Source organism: Dipodomys merriami, unplaced genomic scaffold (genome assembly GCF_024711535.1).
Source record: "Dipodomys merriami isolate MVZ:Mamm:240054 unplaced genomic scaffold, mDipMer1.0.p SCAF_9, whole genome shotgun sequence".
In the NCBI taxonomy this organism is placed as follows: Eukaryota; Metazoa; Chordata; class Mammalia; order Rodentia; family Heteromyidae; genus Dipodomys; species Dipodomys merriami.
The window spans coordinates 10,876,505-10,883,927 of record NW_027206512.1 but is presented as its reverse complement, the minus strand read 5'-3'; positions in this window follow the sequence as shown (position 1 = coordinate 10,883,927).

The following is a 7,423-nucleotide window of genomic DNA, read 5'->3' as shown; positions in this document are numbered from 1 at the left end:
TGGTGCTGAAGAATCGAACCCAGGGCCTCATGCATGTAAGGCAAGCACTCTACCACTGAGCCACCTTCCCAGCCACTGGCTTTGAACTGTGATCCTCACATCTTATCCTCCTGAGCAGCCAGGATTACAGGCATGAGCTATCAAACAATATTGAAACGCTTCTTTCCACTTTTCCCTCTGAAAAGAAATACAATATTTTTTTCCCGAAACCTAGTCCAGATTAGCTCCTAGTACATCCTGACTGAACTCAAAGAAGATGTGGATCCAGGCTATGTTTCAGTCCAAACAATAGGCTTTGACTTTACTGAAACAGTTAAGTTCTTCACACTAAAATCGCTAGCTATCTATGTGTGGAGGAACCCTAGGAAATCACAAGAGATGATTGTACTCATTTGTTTTAGCTAGGCTGTTTTCCTTTGAGCTTTGCCAGCACTGACTTCTAATCATTACCTTTTGCTTATTTAGCGAGGCTCTGCAAAGAAAGGGCAGCACCTCTGTTAAGGCCTAGAGACCAATCAGAAAAGGAACGTGGTGATGTTTACTGAAACTGTATGTTTGACACCTTCTGAGCAAAATGGTTTATTGAATTTTTTTCCAGGCCAATTATTATTTGCATTGGGTTTTTATGTGGATTCAACTCGGTGTTTTCTTTCCTACCTGGCTTCTGTAGCCCATAGTTTTATTCTTAAAATAAGACCTGTGCTTGTTTACTGGATAATAACTACTTTTAAATTGATAGCCACTCTTAGTTTTCAATATCAGACTCAAAGATGATGTTAATTACCTAACAAAGGTCAGATATTATTATTATCAATTGGCTGTGAACCAATTATCCTATTTGGATAGAAACCAACAGACCAAGTACAGTTCCTTTGGTGTTAGCAACTCTGAGTCTTGAGTTCCTCAGGCCCTCAGCAGTCAGTGTCACAGTTCTGTGATGTGACATCAGAAAACTGCAACATCTGGATCCTGTCCTTTGTCTTACTGGTCTCAACGTATGAGTCCATGGCCACAGAGGTATAAGAAAGTTGGCAAGAGCTTATTGAAGAAAAAGAGAAGCAGAGCTCTTAGTAGATAGTAGGGGTCCCTAGGGAGGGTACCACCTAAGGTGCTGTTGTCCTGGGGTTAATAAGGTGTCTTCAGGTGACTCTCAAGATCATTGGGCAGCTTATGGGTCATATCAGTCTGGGGAAACAATCAGAGGCTCCACATGGCCTGCATGATCTCTCCATGCATCCTTTAGCCCTTATGACTGGATGCCTAATCCAGCACACACCTCTGGGGTCCAATGAGTCCGCTGTTCCTGCACAAGTTTTCCTGGGGCAATGGGCCACGAAGTGGTGACCAGGGGCCCTCAGGCGCAATTGCTCAAGGCTACAGTGATGGCTACAGGCCTGTATTCCAGACTGCTTAAGGCTGCCGTGAGAGATGCGAGCCTCTTTGAGAAGAGGATCTTTGCCCTCATTGCCTAGCCAGGCTCCTTGTGTCTTCCCAGCATGCTCCATGTCTTATCAGTAGTCCCTGTCTCCCTGTCCAATCCAGAGAAATATTTGCATCAACTATCTTGTAATACGAATTTTTAGTAGCTCCAGAAACATTTTTGAAAGGAGGGAATTCTATATCATCCCATTAAAAGATCTTTTTACTGATCATTTATTTTTTGGTACAAGTAGAAAATAGTGTGATGTTGAATTATGGAATCCTTTGTCCCATGGGTGTTGGCTAACGTTCATGAGTAATGAGGGGTGTTTGTTTTATATCTTACAAAACAAAGCATACCACATGGCAATTTGGATTCACAGTTCTGTAGTTCTGTATTTAATGCCTTGAATATTTCAAGCAACTATTCTGATGTTGTTTTCTAGTAGCATCATTGCCTAAAGAAAAACATTCGATCTTTGTGGTAAGAGAACTGTGTGTACATACCTTGGAGCATCTTTGATCTCAGTAGTAGTTTTCCTAATTTGTTACTACGCTGCAACAGACAGAAAATTTGAATATGTAGTATATGTGCTACAGAATTGTGAATTGGCAGAAGTTAATTATCAAATGGTCAGTATTTGGGGATATTGATAAGTAATAACCTCTTAAGGGCCTCTAGGTTTGAAGATGAAATGTTATAGAAATCACTATTTTGTTTGAAGATGAAATGTCACTGAAATACTGTGAAAAAAAAGAATTAATACAAGCTGGGTACGGGTGGCTCACACCAGTAATCCTAGATACTCAGGAGGTTGGGATATGAGGATCATACTTCAAAGCCAGCTGAGTAGGAAAGTTCATGAGATTTGTATCTCCTATTAACCACCAAAAAGCTGGAAGTAGAGCTGTAGCTCAAGTGGTAGAGTACTAGTCTTATGTACAAAAGCTCAGGGACAGCACCCAAGCTCTGAGTTCAAGACCCTGGACTGATATACAACCCTCCCTCCCTCCAAACACCTAATACATAGCTTTAGACCTTTCACAATATATTTCTTTTGATAGTTCTAGAATTTGAACTCAGGTCTTTGTGCTTGCTAGGCAGGAGCTCTACCACTGAACCACACTCTAGCCCATAGCTTTTAGACTTTTGAAATGTGTAAGAGCTATGTACAAATTGAAGTCAGATGCTGGAGGCTCACACTTGTTTGTAATCTAGCTACTCTAGAGGCTGAGATATGAAGGTTTGACATTCAAGGACATCCTAGGCAGAAAAGCAGTTAAAACTCATTCTCCAAATTAACCAGCAAAAGGCTAGGCTAGAGGTATGGCTCAAGTTGTAGAGCATCAGCTGAGTTCAAACCTCAGTACAAAAAAATAAGAAGGAGGAAGAGGAGGAGAGAGAAGAATTGTGTACAATAGAAATGTTTGTATACTTATCTCTAATACAACCAAGAAAATTGCAATTGTGAAAAAAATATAAAATCACCTAACTTGGTTCTATGGTTTGAATATCCCACTCCAAAGTAATATTTAATTCTAACTGCTACTGTATTGGGAGATGTGACCTAGGAGAGGTGGTCAGGTCATGAAGGGTCCAACCTTATGAATGGATTAATAAAGGTCTCTCTCTAGCTCTCTGTCTCTCTTGCATGCTTACAAATGCTCTCTTCTACATTATGCCACAGCAGAAGAGCTCTGACTGATGCTAGCACCTGAGCACTTGGAACTCCAAGCCTCCAGAACTAGAAGGAATACATTTATTTTTTTCATAATAATATAGTCTTGTAGGACTCACATCTATATCCTAGCTACTCAAGAAGGTGAGCTCTGAAGATCTCAGTTCAAAGCCAGACTAGGAAGAAAAGTCCTTAATACTTATCTCCAAAAAGCTGGAAGTGGAGCTGGAAGCAGTAGAGTGTTAGCTTTGAATGAAAAGGCTAAGGTAGAGCACCAAGAACCAGAGGAACCAGAGTTTGATAGTGCTAGCACGCGCACATGTGTGCACCCACGTGCACACATAAACACACAGACACTACAGTTTCAGGTATTTCATTGCATTATCAAAACACAGTCTAATACAGAAACTTGGTACTAAGAAATGGTGTTGTTGGTATAACTAAAAACAGAAAATGTAAATGTAGCTTAGGAACTGAGTTGAGTTAGAGTCAAGAACCAGTGTGGCAGAGTGTCAAGCCTAAAAAGGCCTAAAAAGGGAAGGGATTTTGACAAACTAACAAACCCCCCAGTTATTAGAATTAGGTTTGAAGTTGTTTGGTAACATTTAAGTCTTAAGCAAGTTGACCTTATGGTTTTCCTTTTGCTTTTTGTGGGTTTTCGTTGGCTTGTTGTTGTTGTTGTTGTTGTTGTTGTTTTGTGTGTGTGTGTGTGTGTGTGTGTGTGTGTGTGTGTGTGTGTGTGTGTGTGTGCTGGTTTTAAGCTTTGATCTCAGGTCCTGGTCACTGTCCCTTAGCTTTTTCACTCAAGGCTAATACTGTACCACTTCTATTTAGGTTGTTAACTTTTTTAGGTTGTTAACTGGAGATAAGGATCTTACAGACTTTCGTGCCTGGGCTAGTTTTATTTTATTTTATTTTTTTATTGTGAAAATACTGTACAGAGGGGTTACAACTACATGGGCAAGATAATGAGAACATTTCTTATCAAGCATTGTAGCCTCCTCCTTTGTTTCTCCTTCCCATCCTCCCCCCCACACCTCCCCACCGAATTCTCCTCTCCCCTTCCCCCCCACCAAAGTTGTAAAGTTTGTTTTTCCACATAACATCTTGTATATCTCATTGTTGCAATGGTTCCACCTGTATCCCTGTTTTAACTATTTGTTTTTTCCCTTCTCCTCCACAAATTATACCAACATCATATACAGTGAAAGCAGGGGTTGTATAGTGGGGGCTAGGCTGGTTTTAAACTGTGATTCTCAGATCTCAGCTTCCTGAGTACCTAGGATTACAGGCATGAACCACAAATGCCCAGATTTGTAAGTGTTTTGATCTGAATTTATAAACAATCTCTAACTGCAAACTGGGTGTGAGCAAGTTGAATGAGACATGATTAGAACCTAAGTAAGCCAGAATATGTTTTTCTTAGAAGTTGTGATTACTGGTGCTATAAAAGTTCCATCAAATACATGGCATGTAACTTTCCTACAACTCATACTTGCTATAAGCTGCTCTCAGGCAAATTTCATCATATGTAATAGATCCAACCAAAGAATTTTTTTTTAGCAAACATCTGGCATAAGAGAAGTGAATTGGTATGTAACAACACTTAGCTACAAGAGGAAGTATAGAGGACAGAGTAGGAAAAGATGCTTACAACAGGGCTTGGGAGTCTGTCCTCAAGATTTTTCACATTATTTGTCAAGAAAGAAACAGAAAGGTAAGTGCTGGAGTTGAGATAATGTTTAGCACAGCCAATTTCACATGATACTGCACTAAATTCAAAGCTAATGTCACAAAAAGCAATTTCAGGGCATGTATGAATTACATAGGCATAATATTTCTTTGTTTGTTTATTTACTGTGCTAGTAATGGGCTTGAACTCAGGGCCTCATGCTCTCATTTGACTTTTTCACCCAAGGCCGGCATTTTACTGCTTGAGTTACAGCTCCATTTCTTGCTTTTTGGTGATTAATTAGAGATAAAGTGTTATGAACTTTTCTACTTGGGCTGGCTTCAAAATGTGATCCTCATAACTCTTCTTCTAGATTTGCTTCTGTCTGTCCCCTTTGGAATGTGCTCTCTTTGTCTGTGTATAGGATTGACAAGATATCCCAGTGAACTCAGACTTATATGCGTAAGTTTCTACTGAGGCCCTGTTCCCAGGCTCTGGTCTCAAGTGGGTAGCCTGGATCATGTGAAATCTGTCTGCTGGACACACAACTGACATGTTGCTTTTGAGTGATTCTCACTCATAGAGGACATAGGTCAAGTTCAGGGTCCTGGAATATCCAAGGTTCACTGTTTAAACCACACACATGGGCCTGTGTATCCATCTTATTATCTGTGCTCCGAGCATTGGGGTCACTTCTGTTCTGTAGCAGTTAAGGGTTGCAGGGGTGGCAGAAGATGCCCTTATGCCCTTTCCACTGGGATTTGGGACAGTTACTCCATGCCCTCTGTGAATTCTATGTCATGGGGTCAGGCACTGCTTGATTTACGTCTATCTTTCACGAGGGCATTCAAGATTATTGTTTTTCCACACAAACAAATAATTTTTTTGAAGTACTAGTGTTTTAACTCAGAAGCTTGCTCATCTGGTGCTCTACCACTTAAAATCCATGTGCAGCCTTTTTTTTTTTTTAACTGCTTATTTTGGACATGGAACCTAGTGAAATTTTCTGCTCAGGCAAGCCTCTAACTGAGATCCTCCAGATCTAAGCTTTCTGAGTATTTAGGATTACATGCATGAGCCATTTCAAGCCACTGGCTCAAAGAAATGATTTTTTTTTGATGCAATGATGCTATGTTTTCCTTGCTTGGTTTAAGCTCTCCTAAATGACAGACATTCTTCATACAAATGGGATTGCTTACCTTGTTCTGTCTCTCATGACCTTGAGCTGCAGGGGGTATACAGGAGATAAGGTTGCAGTCAACATGAAAGAGATCAATACTTTGAATCACTAAAGGCCTAAAGAGTTCAAGACAAGACATAGATGGAAGATACAATATTCTGTTATGTTCTAACATTCTTAATGATAAATTTATCATGACCAGAAATCAAATTTATCATTCAGGTTTTCTTATATACTCTGGATAAGTCTTGAATGTGTAGTTATCACTGAAGAAGTACAATCAGAATCCTTGAGTATCTTGACAGTATTCATGAGTTTAAAATCAAAGCTAGAATTAAAACACTAAGTTTTTTTTTGTGTGTGGGGGGTCTGGTCGTGGGCCTGAACTCTGGGCCTGGGCGCTGTCCCTCAGCTCTTCAGCTCAAGGCTAGCGCTCTACCACTTGAGCCACTTCTGGCTTTTTTTTTCTGCTTATGTGGTGCTGACGAATCGAACCCAGGGCCTCAGGCATGCAAGGCAAGCGCTCTACCACTGAGCCATCTTCCCAGACCAAAACACCAAGTTTTGTAGCTCATTGTTAGAATGCCTACTTGGCACATGACAAGTCCTAGAACTTAAGTTCCAGCACCAAAAACATGACAAAGAAATGACAACAAAAATACAGGAAGTTTTCTTTTCTGCACTTAATACTGGGGCTTATTTGTGGGGAGGATTACATCTTAACAGGTGTGTAATTTGATAATTTAAAGCCAGTTTATAGACTATGTATTTAGTATTTGCTCAATAGGGGAGAAAAAATAACACCCAAGTCCATTCAAGGTCTTTCTAAAGTAAAGAACAAGGTGTTGAGATTTCACAACAGCAAGTCTGTGTGAAAGTTTCTCTTACCAGGTTAGATAAATAAAATGGCTTAACAATTTACAACCATGTTAGGAGAAAAAATAGAACTTTAAGAAAAATGCATACAGGAACGAAACAAAACAAATTTCCATCACAGCAATGTCAAAATTCTCCATCCATCTATTTTCCAGGCTGAGGTTTGCAGATATGCATAAGGAGTTTGTCATTTCCTATGTGCCTATTGTGTATCACTAACATAACATTTAAAATACTCTGTAAGTGTATGTTACCATTTCTTCTGTACTCAGTAACATTTGCATTTTTATTTGATGCAACAAAGGCAATTTTGATATAATTTCCCTTAGGTTTTGCATTTTTGTCTTTAATACTCAACCTGACAGAATTGCTGATTGTTAAATCATTATGTTAGTATTGTGAATAGTCATATGAAATGTTAGGAGACAGAGTATCCTGTTTGTGACTATGACTTTATGGTTTTTTAAATTTTTCATGTCAAAATGGAAAACTAAGAAAATTACTTTCTGTTGTATAATCTGGTATGTGCAGATCACTTGTAAATTAAAGCTTATTTGTGAATAAAACATTTTCTGAAGCACTCGTTTTTAATTTTAA